At 46.0% G+C, this 27,730-nt stretch overlaps 1 protein-coding gene across 2 annotated transcripts in view; it reads left to right on the top strand.

The window, feature by feature from the left end:
• Positions 1-27,730, top strand: part of LOC140471165 (calcitonin gene-related peptide type 1 receptor-like) — a 264,420-nt gene that overhangs the window by 4,738 nt on the left and 231,952 nt on the right. The window contains exons 1-2 of one of the 2 annotated variants that reach the window (XM_072567046.1): positions 22,472-22,487; positions 22,607-22,758. The gene's annotated coding sequence lies outside the window, so the exon portion shown is untranslated. Of the gene's footprint in view, positions 1-22,471; positions 22,488-22,606; positions 22,759-27,730 lie in introns of those variants that run through there. The other variant, XM_072567045.1, reaches the window with a different exon arrangement.

Raw genomic sequence — 27,730 nt, 5'->3', positions numbered from 1 at the left:
CCATGCCTCCAATTATCTTATAAACTTCTATATGATTCCCCCTCCTCTCGGAGTCTCCTCTGCTCCAATGAAAAACATCCTAGCTTGTCCAACCCCTCCCTATAACTCAGTCCAGGCAACATCCTTGTAAATTTCTTCAGCACTGTTTCCAGTTTGATAACATCCTTCCGATAGCAAGGTGACCAAAACTGAACATAATACTCCAGGTTTGGCCTTGCCAACATCCTGTACAACTGCAACATAACTTCCCAATTTCTATACTCAGTGCCCTGACTGATGAAGGCCAGTGTGCTAAAAGCCTCCTTCACTGCCCTGTCTACCTGGGACTCCACATTTAGAGAACCATACACCTGAACACCAAACTCTCTCTGTCCCACTGCACTCCTTCAGGCCCTATCATTCACCATGAAACCCCTACCTTGATTTGACTTTCCAAAATGCAAGACCTCACACTTATCTACATTAAACTCCATTTGCCATTTCTCAGCCCACTTTCCCAGTTGATCAAAGTCCTGCTGCAGTTTCTGATAACCTTCCTCACTGTCCCTGATACCTCGCATTTTTGTGTCATCAGCAAACTTACTAATCACACCTTGTATGTTCTCATCCAACTCAGTCATACAGATTACAAATGGCAATGGGCCTAGCACTTACCACTGAGGCACTCCACTAGTCACAGGCCTTCAGTTCAACAAGCATCCTTCCACTGCTTCCTACCAATTGTGTATTCAATTTGCCAGCTCCCCCTGAATTCCTTGCAATCAAACCTTCCAGAGCTGCCTGCCATGTGGAACTTTATCAACTTTCCTGAAATCCATACGGACGATTGCCCTGCCCTCGTCAACCTCCCTGGTCACTTCATCAAAGAACTCGAACAAATTTGTGAGGCATGATCTCCCACGCACAAAGCCACGCTGACTGCTCCTAATCAAGCTCGGTCTTTCCAAATGCATGTATATCTTATCTCTCAGAATCTTCTCAAATGACTTACCTACCACAGATGTTAAGCTTATTGTTCTATAGTTCCCAGACTTTTCTTTGCAGCCATTCCTAAATGAGAACCCATCATTCACTACTCTCTAGTCTTCCGTGACCTCATCTGTGGCTAACGCTGCTGTGAAAATATCAGCCAGGGCCCCTGCACTTTCTTCTCTAGCCTCTTGCTTCTTGGATATATCTGGTCAGGACCAGGAGATTGTATCCACCTTCATCCATTCTAATACATCCAACACTTCCTGTAATGTGATATGGACTGTCCCCACTAACTTCCCCAAGTTTCCAAGGCTTCTCCACAGTAAACAGAGAGAAGAAATATTCATTGAAGACCTTGCCCATCTGCTGCTGTTCTACACATACATCTCCACTTTGGTCCTTGAGTGGCCCGATTTTCTCTCTAGTTATTGGTTTTCTTTTCCTTTAATATACTTCAAGAACCTTTTTGGGTTCACCCTAATCTTCTCAGCCAAGGCTATCTCGCACCCTCCTGATTTCCTTCTTCAGTAAACTCCTGTATTCCCAATATACCTCCAGGGATTCCCTTGATCCCAGTACCTGATCCATACCTGCTTCTTTTTTCTGGTTAAAGCCTCAACATCTCTTGTCATCCCGGGTTCCCTACTCCTGCCAACCTTGCCTTTCACCCTCACAGGAACATGTCGATCTTGAACGCTAACGATCTCACTTTTCAAAAGCTTTCCACTTGCCGGAGGTCCCTTTGCCTACAAACAAACTACCACCCCTGCAAGCCACCGCCAGATTCGAGCCACCCGACGTCTGAAGCCTGGAGGAAGAGTGCCTCATCTTCTGCCTTGGGAGAACCACACGGCATCAATGTAGATTTGACCACTCTCTCCACCTTATCCCAGATCCAACCTTCCAACTCAGCACCGACCTCTTGACCTGTCCTACCTGTCCACTTCCAATGGGTTCCACAGATTCACTTTCCTCTGGCTGCAGAAACTCCTCCTCACCTCAGTTCTAAAGGGTCGACCCTTTACTCTGAGACTTGACGTCACCCTGTTTTCTGACCCATACTGGATTAGGTAACAGTTCTGTAAGAAATATCTGACTTTATTTGATTTAGTTTTGACTCCAAACTCTAAAAATGACATTTCATATTCCTAAACCATACAGCTGGTGGGTGGCACTGCGACCCAGTGGTTAGCACTGCTGCCACACAGCGCCAGGGACCTGGGTCCGATTCTAGCCTCAGCTGATTGTCTGTGTGGAGTTTGCACGTTCTCCCCATGTCTGTGTGGGTTTCCTCCGGGTGCTCCAGTTTCGTCCCACAGTCCAGAGATGTGCAGGTCAGGTGAATTGGCCATGCTAAATTGCCCGTAGTGTCCAGGGATGTGTAGGTTAGGTGCATTAGGTAGGGTGAAGTGTAGAGTCATAGGTTCGGGGAATGGGTCTGGGTGAGTTACTTATTGGAGGGTCAGTGTGAACTTGTTGGGCTGAAGGGCCTGTTTCCACACTGTAGGGAATCTATGACCTTTCATCAGAATACAGTGGACAGCAATAAAATATTTTTCTGTTAACAATGTAGCCTCTATCCTCATGATCAAACCATTGAAGATACAATCAAAGATACATAGTTGCACATTTCCTTAGGTAAAATGATTGTTTCCTAGAACAGTCATGTTGAACTCCAAACATTCACTCATTTTCTTTCTCTAGTTATGCTGAGTTTTCTCCAGCACCGTTTTTATTTCAGATCTCCAGCATTCAAACTATTTTGTTTTGATTATATGAATTTCAATGTTACTGAGCCACATTTGGAGACGAGGAGTCTGGGCATATTGAATCAGTGTTTCGGCTTTGGGTCCTGACAATGGCAGCTCTGAAATTCCACAGGGAAACTGACCCGGCCTGCCCCTTGTAATCGACTTCTCAAGGCTTCCCGAAGCTTGACCAATTGCAGTTCCAGGAGTGAGGCGATCCCTAGCAGCCATTTTCAAAGTCCAGCAGTATCCATCTTTTCAAAGAAATGGGCAGTCTTTAATCATCTCTAATATTTGCATGTGACAGAAATCCAGAGCAATGTGGTCAATAAATGATTGAGAATTCATTTCGATTATCAATGCCTGTGGAAACTTCAACCTTCAGGTGGTAAAATAAGATACATCCCCTGCGATACATCCAAACCCATCGGAATACATCGCCAGAAAGAGAGAAAGATGTTGCTGAATGCTCAGCGTGAGCGTTGGTCTTGCAGATAAACAGTAAGACTGCCGGATGTTTTGCCAGGACAGTCTGCTGTGTGCAGGACAGATCCTGCTCCCACTTTCGTGGTAGCTTTGTGCTTTTTGTAGATAAACAGATTTGATGCGCAGCATATCAGCTACATATTCCTGTTTGTAAACAAGATTCCAGCAATGATAGAGGTGGAGAGAGAGCCCTGACAAGAAGGAACAGAGCAATGGAGGGTGCCTGGGGAGGTGTTGAAAGCAGATGCGAGAACAAGGCTTGACAGACACTTGGATGGATACATGAGCAGGCATGGAATGGCTGTGACAATACTATAGCTTTAAGAGGTGTATTCTGTCCTGGATTTTTTATGAAGAAAGGTTGAGACAAAGCCAAATTAAGCTATTAAAGTCAACAGCTTGTGAAACCTTGGGGCTTTATTTTAAAGTTGAAACAATAGAAGCAGCCTGAATGAGTGGGGTCAAGCTCCCACAGAACCAGAATTTTTTGTTTTCACTTTCTGCAGTTGCTGGGGCCTTGAAGCTGGATGTGGAAGCTCTTATTCCTCTCTCTGTTACAGCTAAAAGCTGGGGTTCTCTCCCTGCTGCTCGAATTGTATGTGAGGCAATCTATTTTATTTACGTTTTCAAGGGTGTGTTTATGGGATTTTACTATATTAGAACAGTTACTTACTGGTAGTTTTGTTAACCATTTCAATAAAGTTACAGTGAAGCCAATGATTTTCTTTTTTAAAATTTTGTCGGTATTTTGCTTAACATTACTGCTTTTCAAAATTCAGTTTGTTGAGAACTTTATCAAAGTGACATCTTCTTTCTGCTGACTGTAGCTGGGAGCAAGTTAAGAAGGGAGCAAGTTAAGCAAGTTAAGTTCATGATCCAAATTTGACCTCCAGGGAATATTGAGATATGTTTGCCAGCAAATCGCTGAAAGACACAAACAATGAGAATCTTTGAGGAGCTAGTGGGACAAAAACAAACACTCCCATCTCGACCCCTCTCGCTGCATCAGGCTGATATAGATGGGAGCTGTTGGATTTTAATAAAGTACCTTCGCCATTATTGACAATTAAAGCAATTTTGTGCGCAATAAAAATAGAGTTCTGCATTTATATAGCACTTTTCACGATCTCAGGATGCCGCAGGGCACTTCACAGCCAGCTCTCAACTGCTGTCACTATTGTAATGCAAGAAACATGCCTATTGCATGATGATCATTGAGGGATAAATATTGGCCACGACCCTAAGATCTAGCCTTGACAGGTTGGACACCAACTTAAATAACAGACATGTGAAGTACCCAGAGAAATATGAAACAGGAAGAGATCAGGACAAAACTATCCCGATTCTCAATGCAGAGGTTGGATAAATGGCACTGTGTGGATATATTTGTCTTGAATTCCAAATGCTTTTCCTCCACGGCCCTGTGAAAGGACGGAATACGCAATGGAAGGTTCAGATGAGATTAGCAAAGTGGAGGGGAATAGTTAGATCTAACAGAACTACTGGGGACAGAGTTGTGTCAAATCGATTGATAAGATTGCAGTCTTCAGAGGGAGAATCCGGAGCAGTTAGACCAACTATGTAGGGAGAAGGAATGGCTTTTACTACCCCTGTCAAGAACTGGTCAACAGAGTGTGCAGCGTTGTTCTTTCTGCCTTTCGGACTTGCTCTCTCCCTTCCATCTTGCCTTATTTCGACCGGTCTCTCCACCCTGTAAAAACAAACTGAAGGTGCCCTTATTCTGACTGTTATTCAGTTAATCCCTCCCTCACCCCAATCACCTTCAGCCCCATGCATAAGGTCAAACACAATCAGGGGATCTTTCGCATGAGCATGCCATCTTTACATAATGTTTTCCATGTGTCTCTTGTCTCATTAGCTAAGATCTGAGCAGCTCGGCAGGCCGAAACATTCCTTCTGAAGGACCCGAATCTGTTTCTCTCTCCATCGAGGCTCTCCACCATTTTCTGTTTTTTTGTGTAAACGTTCCCGTCTTGTTTTCCCACATGCAAGTAGTGGGAGAGACAGCATGAAGGTCTTTGTGGTCACTCCAGGGAAGAGGCGAACAATGCAAAAGAAGCTCACCACTTGCTGGAGGTACGCTCTGAGTAATGAATGCCCCACATGGAGGGAAACGTTTAGAGTTAGGACTTGGGATAGAAATAGGCGGCCTCAGTGAAGTCATGCTTAAGCTGTCGTGGTACGTTGGGCGATGCAGGCCCTTCCCATTTAAGATTTCACGGCAACTCAAGAACAAGGAGCTCTATCCAAATGGCCAAACCAATTTTTCTGAACAATACTGGAAAGCAATCCACTCGGCCACTCAAATTCTTCCAGCTTTGCTTATGGTCAACTGTCAGTTGTACACGGCACTTGATTTGTTGAAACCACTCATAACAAAAGACAGGAAACAACAGGAACCGGTTTTCTCATGGGAGAACAAGGCCAAACACCCCATTTAGAATAAAAAAATGTCCCTCTCGGAAGGATGTTGTGAAACTAGAAAGGGTTCAGAAAAGGTTGACAAGGATTGGAGGATTTGAGCTAGAGGGAGAGGCTGAACAGGCTGGAGCTGTTTTCCCTGGAACGTCGGAGGCTGAGGGGTGACCTTATAGAGATTTCAAAAATTATGCGGGGCATGGATAGGATAAATAGACAAAATCTTTTCCTTGGGGTCGGGGAGTCCAGAACTAGAGGGCATAAGTTTAGGGTGAGAGGGGAAAGTTAGAAAAGGGACCGAAGGGGCAACGTTTTCACACAGAGGGTGGTATGTGTGTGGAATGAGCTGCCAGAGGAAGTGGTGGAGGCTGGTACAATTGCAACATTTAAGAGGCATCTAGATGGGTATATGAATAGGAAGGGTTTGGAGGGATATGGGCCGGGTGCTGGCAGGTGGGACTAGATTGGGTTGGGATATCTGGTTGGCATGGACGGGTTGGACTGAAGGGTCTGCTTCCGTGCTGTACATCTCTATGACTTGAAGTGTTGGTGAGGGAATACACCACTACTGAAAGGTGGGTGCCATCTGGGACTTGCTGGTTGCAGGGTGAGTGTGGGTCCAGAATGGGACCCGACATTGGCATCGGCATTGGCGGCCTGTTGGTGAGGTGGTCCCAACGATGAAGAGTGGCGACTCCTGCGTTGGTGGGTCCAAGGCAGATGGCGGTGAGGTGGTGGAGGGGAGGTGTCAGCGCATCTGTTGTTGGTCAGCCAGCTCAGGACTCATGGCAGAAGCAGCATGACAAAGATTGGCTCCCTTTCAGCTCTATCAGTTATATTCTTACATTCTTCAAAATGGTGACGGATTGTATTTTATTGTCGTATTCACTGTAAAATACACATGACAATATGTCATCATTCATCCATTATTATTGCACAGACTGGACCAGTCTCCTGCATCGTACAATGTGAGACAATGTAGTGTGGAGAAGACATGCAGATCAACTCTTGGCAACTCAGAAGACAACTGTGCCAAACAGAGACCTGGCTCTACCCGAGGACACAGCAGTAACTGGAGCATCTGAGGGAGACTATATCTTTGTGGACAATACCATGACACTGTGTGAGCATCTTGTCGTCTCAGGAGAAGATGATGTTCTTTGTACGCCTAAAACACCAAACATTAAAATGAACAAGAAAGACAAACAGACACCTGAAGTACACCTACAGCATCACAGGAAGTGATGCCCACCAGAAGATGTTACCTATTGAGTGTTGCATGTATGATTGTGAATGTTTTCATTGCAGGAGCATCTGACGGAAAAGGGGAGGGATGTTGCGTATTTGTGTCAATGTGGTGGACTGTCATTTTGAGTTTAGTCAAGGGACATATTGATGAGATCACCAGCCATTTTGGGCAGACAGACAGCTCTCATTAGCTCTGTTGACTGTAGAGTGAACACCGAACTCCCTTCTGTTTAACACTTCGGTGTCCTGGTCCTCCTTGGATCGTATCAAATTCCGACTTCTACTGTGAGTCAATTCATTTCCAATTGACATCATTACCAAATAATCACCCTCCCTTTGGAATTTTTCTGTACTGTGCCCTATTCCTACATTTCTTATTTACATTTTATTAGCTTTGTTCAATAGCAACATCAAGCATAACTAAACTTGAAGGTTAAATATTAAAGGCTGCATCTTCTCTTATTTTTGTTGCGTCTTTTGGAAAGTTTCTCTCTACAAGGTTTAACAAAGCTTCTCATGCTATTGTCATTGTCATTGAGCTTAGTGCTAGAAAAAACAGAGTTATCTCTGGTTTGTTGCCCTGCCATGCGCTAGTGAGGCGAGGAATAGGGAGAGAGAGGAGTTGAACATGTGTCTACAGGAATGGCGCAGGATACCTGGATATTTGGGGCTCATTCTGGGGTAGGTGGTACCTGTACAAACAGATTGTTTACAACTGAACCAGAGGGATACCAATATCTCGGGGGAAACTCACTAATGCTCTTCTGGCAGGTTTAAGCGAATTCAGCAGGGGGGTGGGAAACTAAATTGTAATTCCAGTGTCCAGGAGGTCGAGAGCAGCGAGATCAGGAATGAGGTTTCAAGGTCACAAAGGGTTCACTGGTGAGCAGGAGCATCTGGGATAAAGTGGGTGGACTTGCAATCTGGGTTGGTACCTGGGATTTCGATGCTGTGGCCATTTCGGAAACATGGATACAGCAGGGACAGGAGTGATTGTCGCAGGTTCTGGGGTTTAGATGGTTCAATAAGAACAGAGAAGATGGTCAAAGAGGGGGAGGTGTGGCATTGTTAGTCAAGAGCTGTACATCTCTGTGACTCTATGATTCTATGACAATATTATGGTGGCAGAAAGGACTTTTGAGGACTCATCTACAGAGATCGTTTGGGCTGAGGTTAGAAACAGGAAACAGGTTGGGAGTTTCCTATAGGCCTCCAAATAGTTCCAGAGATGTAGAGAAAAGGATAGCAAAAATGATCCAGCCAAAGGTAACAGGGTAGTTGCTATGGGGGACTTTAACTTTCAAAATATTGACTGGAAATACTACAGTTCGAGTAATTTAGATGGGTCAGTTTTTGTCCAATGTGAGCAGGAGGGTTTCCTGACACAGTATGTAGACAGGCCGACAAGGGGCGAGATCACATTAGATTTGGTGCTGGGTAATGAACCTGGGCAGGTGTTAGATTTGGAGGTAGGTGAGCACTTTGGTGATAGTGACCACAATTTGGTTATGTTTATGTGAGCGATGGAAATGGATCGGTATGTACCACAGGGCCAGAGTTATCACTGGGGGAAAGGCAATTCTGATGCGATTAGGCAAGATTTAAGTTGCAAAGGATGGGGAAGGAAACTGTGTCCTTGATAAGTATGTACCTGTCAGGCAGGAAGGAAGTGGTCGAGTGAAGGAACCGTGGTTTACGAAAGACGTTGAATCTCTTGTCAAGAGGAAGAAGGCGGCTTATGTTAGGATGAGACATGAAGGCTCAGTTTGGGCGCTTGAGAGTTACAAGTTAGCCAGGAAAGACCAAAAGAGAGAGCTAAGAAGAGCCAGGCAGGGACGTGAGGCATTATTGGATGATAGGATCAAGGAAAACTCTAAAACTTTCTATAGGTATATCAGGAATAAAAGAATGACAAGAGAAAGATTAGGGCCAATCAAGGATAGTAGTGGGAAGTTGTGCGTGGAGTCTAAGGAGATAGGGGAAGCACTAATGAACATTTTTTGTCAGTATTCACACTGGAAAAAGACAATGTTTTTGAGGAGAATACTGAGAGACAGACTAGACAGGATTGAGTTTCACAAGGAGGAGGTATTAGCAATTCTGGAAAGTGTGAAAATAAATAAGTCCCTGGGCTGGTTGGGATTTATCCTCTGATTATCTGGGAAGCCAGGGAGGAGATTGCAAAGACTTTGGCTTTGATCTTAATATTGTCATTGTCTACAGAAGACTGGAGGATAGCAAATGTTGTCCCCCTTGTTCAGAAAGGGGAGTAGAGACAACCCTGGTAATTATAGACCAGTGAGCTTTACTTCAGTTATGGGTAAAGTGTTGGAAAAGGTTACAAGAGATAGGATTTATAATCATCGAGAGAGAAATAATTAGGGATACTCAACACGGTTTTGTGAAGAGTAGGTGGTGCCTCACAAACTTTATTGAGTTCTTTGAGATGGTGACCAAACAGGTAGATGAGGGTAAAGTGGTTGATGTGGTGTATATGGATTTCAGTAAGGTGTTTGATAAGGTTCCCCACAGGAGGCTATTGCACAAAATACATGAGATTGATGGTGATTTAGTGGTTTGGATCAGAAATTGGCTAAGTGAAAGAATACAGAGGGTGTTGGTTGATGGGAAATATTCATCCTGGAGTACAGTTACTCATGGTGGACCACAAGGATCTGTTTTGGGGCCACTGCTGTTTGTCATTTTTATAAATTGCCTGGATAAGGGCATAGAGGGATGGGTTCGTAAAACTGCGGATGACACTAAGGTTACTACAGATGGGGACAGTGCCAAAGGAGGAACTTAGATAAGCTGCAGAGCTGGGCTGAGAGGTGGCAGAAAAGTGTGAGGTGTTTCACTTTGGAAGGAGCAACAGGAATAAAGAGTAATGCGCTAATGGTAAGATTCTTGGTATTGTAGATCTTGCTGTCCATGTGCACAGATCCCTGAAAGTTGCCACCCAGGTTGATAGGGTTGTTAAGGCATACAGTGTGTTAGCATTTATTGGTAGAGGGATTGAGTTTTGGAACCAGAGGTCATGCTGCAGCTGTACAAAGCTCTGGTGGAGTATTGCATCCAGTTCTGGTCACCACATTATAGGAAGGATGTGGAAGCTTTGGAAAGGGTTCAGAGGAGATTTACTAGGATGTTGCCTGGTATGGAGGGAAGGTCTTACTAGGAAAAACTGAGGGACTTGAGTCTGTTTTCGTTAGAGAGAAGAAGGCTGAGAGGTGACTTAATTGAGACATATAAAATAATCAGGGTAAAATAGGGTGGACAGTGAGAGCCTTTTTCCTCAGATGATGATGGCTAGCATGAGAGGAGATAGCTTGAAATTGAGGGGTGATAGATATAGGACAGATGTCAGAGGTAGGTTCTTTACCCGGTGAGTAGTAGGGGTGTGGAATGCACTGCCTGTAACTGTAGTGGATTCTCCAGAATTAAGGGCATTTAAATGGTCATTGGGTAAGCATATGGATGAGAATGGAATAGTGTAGGATAGATGGGCTTCAGATTGGTTCCACAGCTGGGCGCAACCTCGAGGGCTGGAATGTTCTAGGTTCTAAGGCAGCTCACCATCACCTTCTCAAGGGGCAACTCGGGATGGGCAATATACACTGATCAATCAGTGACACCCATGTCCCATGAGTGAAGAAAAAAAAGTTTCAAGTTTGCCTCATTAACTATCCACCCTGCTCCAGGAATGCCACTCTCATCTGATGCTAACCCAATTGTCCCAATCAATATGGCTGGAACTGCCAGGACATCCTGGGATAGACTGGCATGCCTGGCACCATTGCCATTTTTAAAAGGACTGGCAGGGTCAGTCCACAGTGGCCCTGCATCTTTGGTGACATTTGCCCCAGATAACAGGAATTCTGGAACCCTGCTTTGCAGACAGGGACTGGCGATCCTGACGAGCTCAGGAGAACTGTCCTCTTCCCAGGTCAGTGTGGTCTCAACTGTCCAAAGGAATGCCCAGCAGCGCGGGAAGAAGGTCAGTGATCTTCTCCACTCTGCCAGGGTTAACGCTACCATCTTTTCTCTGCTATCTCACTGTGTCTTTGCTACTGCACCCACCTCACACGAGGATCATACTCGACCCCACTCATTCCTGTAATATCTTGCTCCAGTTGCGCTCACTCTTGCCTCACACCCGTCCCCAAACCCCACTCTGCTCACCCTGCAAGGGCTCTGTACCACCTACCCACTCTGGAGATTTCACCAGCATGAACCAGCCACCTTCATAGCTCATACTATCTCCTTTTCTCTCATTCCAGGCAAAAACAGCCCACTGTAGGGCATGAAGAGCCAATACCAGTGCCAGCATTCCGGATATTTGACTCATCACCCCTACAAAGAGAGGGTCCTGACAATGACCATGCTCTTGGATTGATATCAGATGAATCCCTTGACTGACTGTGTGGGAACATGCTGACTGATGGCAGACCCAAGCTTGACTGAGGATTAATCCCAAGGACAAAGTCAGGAGTGCAGATGCTGGAGATCAGGGTTAAGAGTGTAGTGCTGGAAAAGAGCAGCCGGTCAGACAGCATCCGAGGAGCTGGAGAGTCGATCATTCAAGCAGAAGCCCTTCATTAGGAATGAAGTGGTGGCCCAAGGGGGCTGAGAGATAAATGGAAGTGCGGTGGGGCTGGGAGTGGGTAAGGTAGATGGGAATGCGATAGGTAGCTAAAGGTGAAGGTGATAGATCGAAGAGGAAGGTGGAGCGGATCGGTGGGAATGAAGATGGACAGGGCAGTGCCGAGTTGGAAGATTGGATCTGGGATAAGGTAAGGCGAGGGGAAATGAGGAAACTGGTGAAATCCACATTGATGCTGTGTGGCTGGAGGGTCCCAAGGCAGAAGATGAGGGGTTCTTTCTCCAGACTTCGGGTGGTTAGGGTTTGGCGCTGGAGGAGGCCCCAGACCAGCATGTCTACTCCTCATTCCTGATGAAGAGCTAAATGCTCGAAATGTCAACTCTCCTGCTCCTCGGATGCGACCTGAACAGCTGTGCTTTTCCAGCACCACTCTTCACTGAGGATTAATTCCCTTTGACTTTAAGCTATTGGGAAAGGATGAATAGAGTCATAGAGATGTACAGCATGGAAACAGACCCTTCGGTCCAACCCGTCCATGCCGACCAGATATCCCAACCCAATCCAGTCCCACCACAGCACCCGGCCCATACCCTTCCAAACCCTTCCTATTCATATACCCATCCAGATGCCTCTTAAATGTTGCAATTGTACCAGCCTCCACCACTTCCTCTGGCAGCTCATTCCATACACATACCACCCTCTGTGTGAAAACATTGCCCCTTAGGTCTGTTTTATACCTTTCCACTCTCACCTGAAACCTATGCCCTCCCTGACCCCAGGGAAAAGACCTTGTCTATTTACCCTATCCATACCCCTCATAATTTTGTAAACCTCTATAAGGTCACCCCTCAGCCTCTGACGCTCCAGGGAAAACAGCCCCAGCCTGTTCAGCTTCTCCCTGTAGCTCAGATCCTCCAACCCTGGCAACATCCTTGTAAATCTTTTCTAAACCCTTTCAGGTTTCACAACATCTTTCCAATAGGAAGGAGACCAGAATTGCACACAATATTCCAACAGTGGTCTAACCAATGTCCTGTACAGCTGCAACATGACCTCCCAACTCCTGTACTCAATACTCTGACCAATAAAGGAAAGCATACCAAATGCCTTCTTCACTATCCTATCTACCTGTGACTCCACTTTCAAGGAGCTATGAACCTGCACTCCAAGGTCTCTTTGTTCAGCAACACTCCCTAGGACCTTACCATTAAGTGTATAAGTCCTGCTAAGGTTTGCTTTCCCAAAATGCAGCACCTCGCATTTATCTGAATTAAACTCCATCTGCCACTTCTCAGCCCATTGGCCCATCTGGTCCAGATCCTGTTGTAATCTGAGGTAACCGTCTTTGCTGTCCACTACACCTGCAATTTTGGTGTGATCTGCAAACTTACTAACTGTACCTCTTATGCTCACATCCAAATCATTTATGTAAATGACAAAAAGTAGAGGGCCCAGCACCGATCCTTGTGGCACTCCACTGGTCACAGGCCTCCAGTCTGAAAAACAACCCTCCACCACCACCCTCTGTCTTCTACCTTTGAGCCAGTTCTGTATCCAAATGGCTAGTTCTCCCTGTATTCCATGAGATCTAACCTTGCTAACCAGTCTCCCATGGGGAACCTTGTCGAACACCTTACTGAAGTCCATATAGATCACATCTACCGCTCTGCCCTCATCAACCTTCTTTGTTACTTCTTCAAAAAACTCAATCAAGTTTGTGAGACATGATTTCCCACGCACAAAGCCATGTTGACTATCCCGAATCAGTCCTTGCCTTTCCAAATACATGTACATCCTGTCCCTCAGGATTCCCTCCAACAACTTGCCCACCACCGAGGTCAGGCTCACCGGTCTATAGTTGTCCTTACCACCCTTCTTAAACAGTGGCACCACATTTGCCAAACTCCAGTCTTCCGGCATCTCACCTGGGACTATCGATGATACAAATATCTCAGCAAGAGGCCCAACAATCACTTCTCTAGCTTCCCACAGAGTTCTCGGGTACACCTGATCAGGTCCTGGGGATTTATCCACCTTTAACCGTTTCAAGACATCCAGCACTTCCTCCTCTGTAATCTGGACATTTTGCAAGATGTCACCATCTATTTCCCCACAGTCTATATCTTCCATAACCTTTTCCACAGTAAATATTGATGCAAAATATTCACTTAGTATCTCCCCCATTTTCTGTGGCTCCACACAAAGGCCGCCTTGCTGATCTTTGAGGGGCCCTATTCTCTCCCTCGTTACCCTTTTGTCCTTAATATATTTGTAAAAACCCTTTGGATTCTCCTTAATTCTATTTGCCAAAGCTATCTCATGTCCCCTTTGTGCCCTCCTGATTTCCCTCTTAAGTATACTCCTACTGCCTTTCTACTCTTCTAAGGATTCACTCGATCGATCCTGTCTATACCTGACATATGCTTCCTTCTTTTTCTTAACCAAACCCTCAATTTCTTTAGTCACCCAACATTCCCTATACCTACCAGCCTTCCCTTTCACCCTGACAGGAATATACTTTCTCTGGATTCTTGTTCTCTCATTTCTGAAGGCTTCCCATTTTCCAGCCGTCCCTTTACCTACGAACATCTGCCTCCAATTACCTTTCGAAAGTTCTTGCCTAATACCGGAAAAAAATGGTCTTTCTTCAATTTAGAACTTCAACTTTTAGATCTGGTCTATCCTTTACCATCACTATTTTGAAACAAATAGAATTATGGTCGCTGGCCCCAAAGTGCTCCCCACTGACACCTGTCACCTGCCCTGCCTTATTTCCCAAGAGTAGGTCAAGTTTTGCACCTTCTCTAGTAGGTACATCCACATACTGAATCAGAAAATTGTCTTGTACACACTTCAGAAATTCCTCTCCATCTAAACCCTTAACACTATGGCAGTCGCAGTCTATGTTTGGGAAGTTAAAATCCCCTACCATAACCACCCTATTATTCTTACAGATAGCTGAGATCTCCTTACAAGTTTGTTTCTCAATTTCCCTCTGACTATTAGGGGGTCTATAATACAATCCCAATAAGGTGATCATCCCTTTCTTATTTCTCAGTTCCACCCAAATAACTTCCCTGGATGTATTTCTGGGAATATCCCCCCTCAGCACAGCTGTAATGCTATCCCTTATCAAAAATGCCACTCCCCCTCCTCTCTTGCCTCCCTTTCTCTCCTTCCTGTCGCATTTGCATCCTGGAACATTAAGCTGCCAGTCCTGCCCATCCCTGAGCCATGTTTCTGTAATTACTATGATATTCCAGTCCCATGTTCCTAACCATGCCCTGAGTTCATCTGCCTTCCCTGTTCGGCCCCTTGTACTGAAATAAATGCAGTTTAATTTATTAGTCCTACCTTGTCCCTGCCTGCCCTGACTGTTTGACTCACTTCTGTTCTCAGCTGTACCAGTCTCAGGTTGATCTCTTTCCTCACTATCTCCCTGGGTCCCACCCCCCACCTTACTAGTTTAAATCCTCCCGAGCAGCTCTAGCAAATTTCCCTGCCAGTATATTAGTCCCCTTCCAGTTTATGGGCTGGGGCTATTTTCCCTGGAGCCTCAGAGGCTGAGGGGTGACCTTATAGAGGTTTATAAAATCATGAGGGGCATGGATAGGGTAAATAGACATGGTCTGTTCTCTCTGGAGTGGGGAAGTCCAGAGCTAGAGGGCATACGTTTAAGGTGAGCAAGGACAGATATAAAAGGGAACGAATGGGCAGCTTCTTCACCCAGAGGGTGGTGTGTGTATGGAATGAGCTGCCAGAGGAAGTGGAGGAGGCTGGTACAATTACAGCATTTAAGAGGCATTTGGATGGGTATATAGACAGGAAGGGCTGAGAGTGATATGGGCCAAGTGCTGGCAAATGAGACCCGATTAATTTAGGATATCTGGTCGGCGTGGATGAGTTGGACCGAAGGGTCAGTTTCTGTGCTGTCCAGCTCTGTGACTCTATCAATCAGTGACATGACCATTTGTTTCATGCACATACAGTGTGTTTCCCACATCGGCTGTTGGCACATGTGGTCGGCGTGGTTCACCACCTTGACTGATCCCTGCTGAGTGCCATGATAAGCTGCCTGCTTTGTGTCTGCAGGGAACAACAAGGCAAGACAGAAATATCATCAGCCTTTGAGCTCTAGCCTGGGGGCAAAACATAAAAAGGCAAGGATGCTGTGAGCCTCCCTGGTCCAGTTGGTGCGTTGTGTCAGTTCCTGGACACAAACTGCACCATTGCAATGAGAGTTGCCAGTCCATTTCCAACGTGGGCCGCTGCTCTTGGAGTGTATCTTCAAATGTTGGTGCCAGACATCCAAGATGGAGGCTCTGAGGGAGCGAGTGGTGAGGTGGAGGTGCCAGGTCCTCACGTTCATGTCAGGAATTCTGGCCAAGTTGTTTCTGCCTGGCTATATAGGGCAGTGTATATTAATGAGATGTGATTAGTTAGGAATTTGGCTTTAATGTGCAATAATCCCTGCTAATAGGCCCCTTGTTATTCACTGGTGAGAATCTTGTCTTGACATCCAGGACGTTGTGTCCCATTTGCCTTTTTAATTACTCGCTGCATGGTATGCTAACATTTGGGACCCACACCTGAGGAAGGATAGAATATAGAATATAGAACATACCAACCTGTCATACCAATCTGAAGCCCATCTAACCTACACTATTCCATTGTCATCCATATGTTTATCCAATGACCATTTAAATGCCCTTAATTCTGGAGAATCCACTACAGTTACAGGCAGTGCATTCCACGCCCCTACTACTCACCGGGTAAAGAACCTACCTCTGACATCTGTCCTATATCTATCACCCCTCAATTTAAAGCTATGCCCCCTCGTGCTCGCCGTCACCATACTTGGAAAAAGGCTCTCACTGTCCACCCTATCTAACCCTCTGATTATCTTATATGTCTCTATTAAGTCACCTCTCAACATTCTTCTCTCTAATGAAAACAGCCTGAAGTCCCTCAGCCTTTCCTCGTAAGACCTCCCCTCCATACCAGGCAACATCCTAGTAAATCTCCTCTGTACCCTTTCCAAAGCTTCCCCATCCTCCTTATAATGCCGTGACCAGAACTGTACACAGTACTCCAAGTGCGGCCGCACCAGAGTTTTGTACAGCTGTAGCATAACCTCATGGTCCCGGAACTCGATCCTTCTATTAATAAAAGCTAAAACACTGTATGCTGTCTTAACAACCCTGTCAATCTGGGTGGCAACTTTCAAGGATCTGTGTACTTGGACACCGAGATCTCTCTGCTCATCTACACTACCAAGAATCCTACCATTAGCCCAGTACTTTGCATTCCGGTTACTCCGACCAAAGTGAATCACCTCACACTTGTCCGCATTAAACTCCATTTGCCACCTCTCAGCCCAGCTCTGCAGCTTATCTATGTCTCTCTGTAACCTACAACATCCTTCGTCACTATCCACAACTCCACCGACCTTAGTGTCGTCTGTAAATTTACTAACCCACCCTTCTACGCCCTCATCCAGGCCGTTTATAAAAATGACGAACAGCAGTGGACCCAACACCGACCCTTGCGGTACACCACTGGTAACTGGACTCCAGGATGAACATTTCCCATCAACCACCACCCTCTGTCTTCTTTCAGCAAGCCAATTACTGATCCAAACTGCTATATCTCCCACAATCCCATTCCTCCGCATTTTGTACAATAGCCTCCTGTGGGGAACCTTATCGAACGCCTTACTGAAATCCATATACACCACATCAACCAGTTTACTCTCATCTACCTGTTTGGTCACCTTCTCAAAGAACTCAATAAGGTTGGTGAGGCAAGACGTACCTTCACAAAATCGTGCTGACCATCCCTAATCAAATTATTCTTTTCTAGATGATTATAAATCCTATCTCTTTTATAACCTTTTCCAACAACTGAAGTAAGGCTCACTGGTCTATAATTACCAGGATTGTCTCTACTCCCCTTCTTGAACAGGGGGACCACATTTGTTATCCTCCAGTCTTCTGGCACTATTCCTGAAGACAATGACGATTTAAAGATCAATGCCAAAGGTTCGGCAATCTCCTCCCTGGCTTCCCAGAGGATCCTAGGATAAATCCTTTCCGGCCCTGGGGACTTATCTATTTTCACACTCTGTAGGATTTCTAATACCTCTTCCTTGTGAACCTCAATCCCACCTAGTCTAATAGCCTGTATCTCAGTATTCTCCTCGACAACATTGTCGTTTTCTAGAGTGAATACTGTCAAAAAATATTCATTTAGTGCTTCCCCTATCTCCTCTGACTCCACACACAACTTCCCACTACGATCCTTGATTGGCCCTAATCTTACTCTTGTCATTTTATTATTTTATTCCTTAAATACCTATAGAAAGCCTTCGGGTTTACCCTGATCCTATCCACCAACAACTTCTCATGTCTCCTCCTGGCTCTTCGGAGCTCTCTCTTTAGGTCTTTCCTGGATACCTTGTAACCCTCAAGCGCCCTAACTGAGCCTTCACATCTCATCCTAACATAAGCCTTCTCCTTCCTCTTGACCAGAGATTCCACTTCCTTCGTAAACCACGGCTCCCGCGCTCTACAGCTTCCTCCCTGCCTGACAGGTACATACTTATCTCGGACACGCAGGAGCTTTTCCTTGAATAAGCTCCACATTTCTAATGTGCCCATCCCCTGCAGTTTCCTTCCCCATCCTATGCTTCCTAAATCTTGCCTAATCGCATCGTAATTGCCTTTCCCCCAGGTGTAACTCTTGCCCAGTGGTATACACCTATCCCTTTCTATCACTAAAGTAAACATAACAGAATTGTGATCGCTATCACCAAAGTGCTCACCTACGTCCAAGTCTAACACCAGGCTGAGCTCATAACCCAGTACCAAATCTAATGTGGCCTCGCTCCTTGTTGGCCTGTCTACATACTGTGTCAGGAAGCCCTCCTGCACACACTGGACAAAAACTGACCCATCTATAGTACTCGTACTATAGTGTTCCCAGTCAATATTTGGAAAGTTGAAGTCCCCCATGACAACTACCCTGTCTCTCTCACTCCTATCGAGAATCATCTTTGCTATCCTTTCCTCTACACCTCTGGAACTATTCAGAGGCCTATAGAAAACTCCCAATAGGGTGACCTCTCCCTTCCTGTTTCTAACTTCAGCCCATACTACCTCAGTTGACGAGTCCCCAAACATCCTTTCCGCAACTGTAATACTGTCCTTGACCAACAATGCCACACCTCCCCCTCTTTTACCATCTTCTCTGATCTACTGAAACATCTAAATCCCGGAACCTGCAACAACCATTCCTGTCCCTGCTTTATCCATGTCTCCGAAATGGCCACAACATCGAAGTCCCAGGTCCCAACCCATGCTGCAAGTTCACCCACCTTATTCCGGATGCTCCTGGCGTTGAAGTAGACACACTTCAAACCAACTTCTTGCTTGCCGGTGCCATCTTGCGTCCCTGGAACTTGATTTCGGACCTCCCTACTCTCAACCTTTTCGATACTCGAACTACAATGTTGGTTCCCATCCCCCTGCTGGATTAGTTTAAACCCACCCCAATAGCCTTCGCGAATCTCCCCCCCCCAGGATATTGGTACCCCTGTGGTTCATTTTAAAGTGGGAAAACTCACCCTTCCCAGCAGCCCTCGCTTCACCACTCCTTCTCTCCTCGCTGCTCTGGTAAAATGGATGTGCAGGAATTGGAGACAGTTCAAGAGGAGGTTTACCAAGGGATGAAAGGTTTGTCACATAAGCAGCTATTGAGGACTCTGGGTTTGTACTTGATAGAGTTTAGGGGGGGGTTCTGTTGTAACTTACAAAATATTGAGAGGTCTGGATAGAGTGGACATGGGGACGATGTTTACACAAGTGGGAGAGACTAAGACCCGAGGGCACAGCTTCAGAGTGAAGGGTCCTTTAAACTGAGATGAAGAGGAATTTCCTCAGCCAGGGGTGGTGAATCTGTGGAGGTCATTGCTGCGGTTTAGCTCAGTTGGCTGGATGGTTGGTTTACAGAGCAGTGTCATGCCAATAGCGTGGTCTCAGTTCCCATCATCAGTTTGAGGTTACCATGAAGGACTCTCCTTGTCAACCTCTTCCCTTGCCTGAGGTCTGGTGGTCCTCAGGTTAAATCACTACCAGTCGCTTCTCTCTCATGAGAGAGCAGTCTCTATGGTTGGGTAAGACAATGGCAACGCATTGCTGCAGAAAGCTTTGGAGGGCAAGTCATTGAGTGTATTGAAGGCTGAGATCGATAGGTTCTTGATTGTAAGGGTTACAAGGTCAAGGAAGGAGAATGGGGTTGTGAATTATATCGTCCATGATCGACTGGTGGAGCAGACCCAATGTGGCCTCATTCTGCTCCTATACCTTCTGGGCTGTGAGCACCCAGATCCCTCTGTGTTGCACTTCTTTGGAGTCTCTCTCTCCATTTAAATAATAATCTGCCTTTTGATTTTTCCTACCAGTTTGACACATTCTATTGAATTATATCCAAGGTGAGTTACTTCAATTCTCAGTCAGTGATGTGATTTTCCTGTCTGCACCTTTTAACCTAAGTAGAACATCCCATCAATGGACCATTCTATCCCATTCAGGAACCTTGACAGTCCATACAATATTCTTATAATTTCTTTAAAATGGAAATCAAACATTCCCATTTGCATCCAGACATTCCGATGTTTTACATGTTCGTTATTCACCTTCAGTGACGTCTTATTTCCTCAGAAGTAATCCTGCTCAGCGAGATTGTGCCTGAAATTGTAACATTGCAAAATTATCCCAAATTCAGAGAGCAGTGTTGTTGGACTGACTGAAAAACGTTTTCCATTCGTTTTTTTCTTGAAAAGTCCAGTTTGTTTATCTTCTAATGTTTCAGCTGGAATTCCTTTTGCTTGTAGCAACTCTGAAGAATTGATGTGGTCAATTCCAATTTCAGTTTCGACACAATTGGTCAGGCTTGGTGGTTTTACATGATGTTTTCCTATTGGAACCAGAAGCACTTTCCAGAAGGAAAAGTCAGTAAAACCGGGATCTAACCTGTCTTTTGTTATGTTTCAATCAACCTGTTTTGGACAGCGCAGGTGGGACTTGAATGTGGACCACCTGGCTTAGAGGTAGGGATGCCACCACTGCACTACAAGGGTCCTACCAACTTGTATACTTCACAATGTTAATTCTAAGCATGACTGCCTTCTTATTAGGTTTTGAGGAAGCTTGCAGAGCTGTGGTTCTCAGTCCCTTCGTCTCAAATGATAACAAAATGAAATAGACCATTTTATGCAGAGAGGACGGTAGTGGGATTGGTTTAGATTAGATTACTTACAGTGTGGAAACAGGCCTTTCGGCCTAACAAGTCCACATCGACCCGCCGAAGCGCAACCCACCCAGACTCACTCCCCTACATTTACCCCGTTACCTAACGCTATGGGCAATTTAGCACGGCCAATTCACCTGACCTGCACATCTTTGGACTGTGGGAGGAAACCGGAGCACCCGGAGGAAACCCACGCAGACACAGGGAGAATGTGCAAACTCCACACAGTCAGTTGCCTGAGGCGGGAATTGAACCCGGGTCTCTGGCGCTGTGAGGCAGCAGTGCTAACCACTGTGCCACCGTGCCGCCCACTGCCACCGTGCCGCCCATGTGGCATCATCAGCACAACATCGTGGGCCAAAGGCTGTTAGAGTTGGATGTTCTTTGATTGGGCAGATCCAGCGGAAATATCGAATGGCTGGAGAAAGAGGGAGAGATAAACCAAAGTGGACGAGTCTCAGTGCATTGGCTCACGATCTGACAACATGTCTGGTGAAGATCTTTAATGGAGACAGGCAGAAGAACATGCAACAAGCCATCAGCCTGCAGCTGATAGGTGGCGATTAGAAGAGTTTTGAACCAAAAAGTAGAGGGAGAGGCCCTCTTCAAGGCCCTTTCTTTCCCACAATCCCCCATGCTATGTGCCTCCTCTTTACCAATGACTTTCAATGTGGTTTGAGTATTGCTGGTCTGTGTGCCAGTTTGTCATGGAGGAAGAGTGGGAATAACATAGTTTCTGCCTGCTGAAGACTTTGATGGTATAATATCTAGGAGAAAGGGAAGAAGAAGGTATTGCTACAAGGAAGGCATCTATACACTGTCAATGGAGAGAAATATGAGTACGTTTTTACTGTTTAAAACTTTGTTGTAATAAAGCAATTAGAATCAACAGAATTCAAATATTAACAGACTAATTATATTCAAGTAAAAGGTTTGTATGGTTGGAACAACAAAGGTACACCTGACCTAATGTGGGGATGAGTGAGTTGGACCAGGTCAAGAATCAAACGATACTGGGTTATAGTCCCATCAGGTTGATTTGAAATTGCACATTTTCAGTGCCTGAAGAAGAGCCCGTCTTGCACAGATTTGATGCATCCAGTTGGCAGAATCTCTCACCTCTCACTCAATGGATTTGGCTTTTGATTTGCTGGCATTGACAGCGATATCCCTTCCTCTGTTCCCAGATATGGTCAAGCAAACCCCTGCAAAACTTCCGTCCAGTTTTCATAACAGTTCTCATAAAAGCTCACAACAGTTTTTGTGGCACAGAGTCCCCTGATCCCCTTCTCTGATTCCTTCAAATCGTCTTGATTTGGAGGGGCCGGTGTTGGACTGGGGTGTACAAGGTTACAAATCACACCATGCCAGGTTATAGCCCAACCGATTTATTTGGAAGCACTAGCTTTCAGAATGCTGCTCCTTTATCAGGGTGGTCTGATGAAGGAGCAGCTGGTATTGTGTGATTTTTACCTTCTAATAGTCTGGTTGACTCTGGCTAAACTGAAACAGTGGCAATACTGGTCTTTGTTCAGTTCATAACCTACAATCCCTTTCTATCCTCTTGTCTTCAGCGTGCTGCCTTTTCTAACTGTATAACAGGCACAGTAACACAATCTGTGCTCTATTCTCAGCCGGTTCTCTCTGCTCCTCCAACAGGATCTGTTGGTTCTGGTTCAGCTGTAATTCGATCTTTCAATTCACCACTTGCTTCCCCATAGTACCCTTAGCTCACATCTGGGCACTTCTCAGAAGGAACTGCTTGAACGGAAGTCCAGTTACAGCTTTTTTTTCTTTTCAGGAGACTTCCCTGTTTCACTTTAAAGCTGAAGAAACTTTCTCAAAAGAAAGCACAGCCTTTTGGCCAAAGCACAAGGCAGCACTGCAGATGCAAACGGAAGCAGGAAGAACTGTAGTAAAGTGATTGCTGTGATTGGAGAGAAAATAAAACAGGTATGAACAATTTCATCCTCCTCCTCGTGGACTTCAGCTCCTCCCACAAATAGGAAGTGAAGTTGGCTGGTCGATTTATCTTCAACTGTCCTGTCAGCCCATGCTGTGTGCAACACAGGCGAGAGCTAGAGCTCTTGTGGCACAGTAGTAGTGTCCCTGCCTCTGACTCAGGAGGTTCAAATTCCACCTACTCTGAAGGTGTCATGACACCACTGAACAGGTTGTCTGGAAAATACCACAGGCTCTGTCTAAAACAGTTGACCAATTACATCTCGGCTTCTATTGACACCATGAAATTTCTATTTGGCCTAACATTGCTCCAACTACAGTAGTAGAGGCAACTTAGCGATTTGTCACCATGTCCCATTTTTTGAGGTGCAACTGCCCTGGTTTTAAAGGACTGGAGGTCTGAAAACTGACGGCACTGTAGCAACATTCGGGTTTGTAAAAGCTGCCTTCGCAACGAGACTGGGATCATTCTTCTTTGTCATGCACAAAACATTTCAGGCTTTTGGTTGTTATTTTAACATTTCTTGCCTTCTCTACGGAAAGCATGGACTTCCCACAGGGAAGTCTGGATCAGTGTGTTTGGATCTTGGTGTTTGTGCATGACTTTGGATGATGTTTGATAGGGACCTGAACAACATAGGCCATGGTGAGAAATATGGCAGAAGCATGCGATAATTCCAGTGAGGCCTACCTCAATGCTGGGAGAAACTTGCTGCTTCTTTTAACTCAGTTAAAAATCCCACAACACCAGGTTATAGTCCAACAGGTTTATTTGGAAGCACTAGCTTTTGGAGCGACGCTCCAGGTGATTGATGCCTGATGAAGGAGCAGCGCTCCGAAAGCTAGTGCTTCCAAATAAACCTGTTGGACTATAACCTGGTGTTGTGGGATTTTTAACTTTGCCCACCCCAGTCCAACACCGACATCTCCAAGTCTTTTACCTAAGTTACAGGCCCTGGTGGTACAGTGGCTCATAGCACCAGGGACCTGGGCTTGATTCCAGCCTCGGGTGACTATCCGCATGGAGTTTGCACATTGTCTGTGTGGGATTTTTGCTGATTTCCTCCCACAGTCCAAAGGTGTTGCAGCTGTATAGGGCACTGGTTAGGCCACTTTTGGAATATTCTGTGCAATTCTGGTCTCCCTCCTATTGGAAGGATGTTGTGAAACTTGAAAGGGTTCAGAAAAGATTTACCAGGTTTGGAGGGTTTGAGCGATAGGGAGAGGATGAACAGGCTGAGGCTGTTTTCCCTGGAGCGCCAGAGGCTGAGGGGTGACCTCATAAAGGATATGGATAAGCTAATTAGACAAGGTCTTTTCCCTGGGGTCGGGGAGTCCAGAACTAGAGGGGCATAGGTTTAGGGTGAGAGGGGAAAGATATAAATGGAACCTAAGGGGCAACTTTTTCACACAGAGGGTGGTGTGTGTGTGGAATGAGCTGCCAGAGGAAGTGCTGGAGACTGGTACAATTACAACATTTAAAAAGCATATGAATAGGAAGGGTTTAGAGGGATATGGGCCATGTGCTGGCAAATGGAACTAGATTGGGTTGGGATATCTGGTCGGCATGGACAAGTTGGACCGAAGGGTCTGTTTCCGTGCTGTACACCTCTACGATTCCATGTGCAGGTTAGGTGGATTGGCTGTGCTTTAAAACAGAATTGTCTTGTGGGTGCAGGTCAGGTGGGTACAAACAGGGATGGGGTGGGTCTAGGTAGGATGCTCTTCAAAAGGTTGGTTCAGACTCAATGGGCCAAATGGCATCTTTCTGCATTGTAGAGATTCTATAAAGTTCCAGGTGGCAAGGTGAGATTGTCACTGGGCAGTGGTGAGTTGCCTATTAATGGGGATTATTGTTTGTTGATGATCTTATTAAATGCACATCTCACCTCACTGAAGTGCAGCTTTCTACGATATCCTTGCTGTGAGCAAACTAGACATCAAGAATTCTTGACAACTTCAGTTCGCTGCTTCTTTCAAACAACCTCCCTCTTTGACCCCTGGCACCAACATCTTCATGGGCACCAGCCAAAAACACCCAGCTCCATGGATATTGGCATCTGACATGCGCCAGCCTTTAAGATTCACCATGATTCATCTCCATTCTACTTACCGGATGCTTCTGCAACTTCCGTGCTGTCTCTTGGACTGCAACGACCATGGGAATGCTGCAGCAAGGACACTTTACACTCAAGGCCATGTAATCAGAACATGGACTGGACCAGATTGTATATCTGAGTTGTTCCCTGACTCACTTTGTGCTCACAAACTTTGAGCTGACCTGGATGATCATAATATCCCTGCTTTGCCTTGTCTCCTCAGCCAGAGATGTGCAGAAACAAAGCGAGGAAAGTTGAAATGGTTGTTGGCAGTCTTCAGTCAGGTTAAGGGAGGTCGCCTTTGGCCAGGGGGTGGGTCCAGAAGCTAAGCTAAGAGCAGCCTTCTGACCTGCCCATACCAGAGCAAGCATTTGGACAGTTAGTCAACTATTCGGGGCAGTCAGAGTCAGGATCCTGCGAAGGATTGTCTCAGTCCTATTGACAGGCAATCTTTCCAATCATTAGGAGCTGAATGTCAGCCATGTCCACCATTCACCTTGAATTTGTCTGCTCTCCCCTGGCTCTGGAATGATGGTTGGGTCTTAAGGGAAATGGAAGTGGTTACTTTTGGTGCAAGTGGGGAGGTATTACCCTGGCGGAGTGGAAAAGGTCATTGACTTTCCTTCTGCAGTGCTGGGCATTCCTCCAGATGGCTGAGACCGCACTGACACAGCCGGCATGGTGAAGTGGTCGGCACTGCAGGTCCTGTGGGGAGGAGGAAGTCCCATGTTGGCAGGATCCTCCAGGACCCTGGCCACAAGTCAGGGGCACCGAATTGCCCCTTTCCATGCCATCTCCAGGGTCAGAACATGTGCAGGGCAGCTCCGTTGACCAGTCTTCATTCAGAACTCAAGACCTTTTGAAGTTGGTGCAGGCGCACGGGATTCCGGTGAATTCATGGGCTATCTGCTGAATGGAAGTCGTTCCAGAAATGACGCACGGTCAGATGGGGGTGGCGATTGCATCTGAGAGATGCAGTAGGGAAAGGGTAAGCAATTGATGAGGTGAGTTTGGCAAGATGGGGCAAGAGAACCCACTCAGCCTTACAGCGACAATCCCTCCAAAAACAAACCCGATGCAATCCAGACTTGCCCAACAAAATACAAGATTCAGCTCACTACGTCTCTAAAATCGATACTGATATACAGACTGTGAGAATTAATTATGGTTATGGTGAGACACGGTTGTCCTGAGTGAAGGAGCCCAAGTGAATTAAGTCTCGATCAGGTTCTCATCACAATAGCTTGCTTCTCACACCGAGGATTGTTCATTGTTTACAAAGTATTTTGTTCCCAGCATTGACAAACCATATTAAACTCCTATTCATGATAAAAGTCAGCTGTTTGTGCAGATTGCAGTTTGAGGAAACAGCTGTTCAGTGCCTTGAGGATATACTGGATGAGTGGTGCTGGAAGAGCACAGCAGTTCAGGCAGCATCCAAGCTCTCCCAGCGCCACTAATCCAGTATTTGCTTTCCAGCATCTGCAGTCATTGTTTTTACCTCAGTCCCTTGAGGATGTCTGTCTGGTTTTCCATAAAATACCTCCAAGCACATCCAACTCTCAGCAGAAACAGGAATATGGTTTGTTTAGACAATGAATCCAAATGAGCTTTCTGTCCTTGAGCAGACCCAACTGAATGTTTAAAAATAACCTCTATTCAATTCTAATTTAAGAAATAATTTCAAATCAAGTGACTGACGGCCTTCCATCATACTCAATCTGTCATGTCTCATCCAGCTTGTCAGGTCACCTGATACGTGATCAGTTTAGCCATTATACCTATCACTGGGAGGCAATATGCCAAATGTTTCAAGAATGTTTTTGGGTGGCAGCCGGGCCCTAGGTTGGATTCCAACCAGCTTGCACATTCTCCCTGTTCCTGCTGGTTGCTCCAGTTTCCTCTCACAGTCCAAAGCTGAAGTTAAAAACCACACACCACCAGGTGATAGTCCAAGCACTAGCTTTCGGAGCGCTGCTCCTTCACCAGGTGGTTGTGAAGGAGCAGCGAGTGCTTCCAAATAAACCTGTTGGGTTATAACCTGGGTGTTGTGTGATTTTTAACTTTGTCCACCCCAGTCCAACACCAACTACTCCACATCATGGAGGCCAAGGATGTGTAGGTTAGGGTGGAATTGGCCATGCTAAATTGTCCCATAGTGCCCAGGGATGTGTAGGTTAGGGTGGAATTGGCCATGCTAAATTGTCCCATAGTGCCCAGGGATGTGAGGCCAGGTGGATTGGCCATAGGGAATGTGAGGGGTGGGGGAGGTTGGATGCTCTTCGAGGGCTGCTGAAGACTCAAAGGGTTGAATAGCCTCTACCTTAAGGGGCGGCATGGTAGCTCAGTGGTTAGCACTGCTGCCTCACAGCACCGGGGACCCGCGCTTGATCCCAGCCTTGAGCAACTGTTTATGTGGAGTTTGCACATTCTCACTGTCTGTGTGGGTTTCCTCTGGGTGCTTTCGTTTCCTCCCACAGTCCAAAGATGTGCAGGTCAGGTGAATTGGCCATGCTCAATTTTCCACAGAGTTAGGTGCATTAGTCAGGGGTAAGTATAGGATAGGGGAATGGGTCTGGGTGGGTTACTCTTTGGAGGGACGGTGTGGACTTGTTGGGCCAAAGGGCCTGTTTCCACACCGTAGGGAATCAAATCTAAAACCTGCACTGTCAAGAATCTGTGACTACAGATCATAGATTTTGTTTTGTTGAGTATGCACTTGGGATGTGGGCATGGCTGGCATGGCCAGTGTTTGTTGCCCACCCCTCATTACCCATGAGCTGAGTGGCTTGCTCGGGTCATTTCAGAGGGCGGTTGACAGCCAACCACATTGCGGTGGGTCTGGAGTCACATATCGGCCAGAT

Source organism: Chiloscyllium punctatum, chromosome X (genome assembly GCF_047496795.1).
Source record: "Chiloscyllium punctatum isolate Juve2018m chromosome X, sChiPun1.3, whole genome shotgun sequence".
Taxonomy (NCBI): domain Eukaryota; kingdom Metazoa; phylum Chordata; class Chondrichthyes; order Orectolobiformes; family Hemiscylliidae; genus Chiloscyllium; species Chiloscyllium punctatum.
The sequence above is the reverse complement of the archived record's forward strand: the minus strand, read 5'-3'. Positions and strand labels throughout refer to the sequence as shown.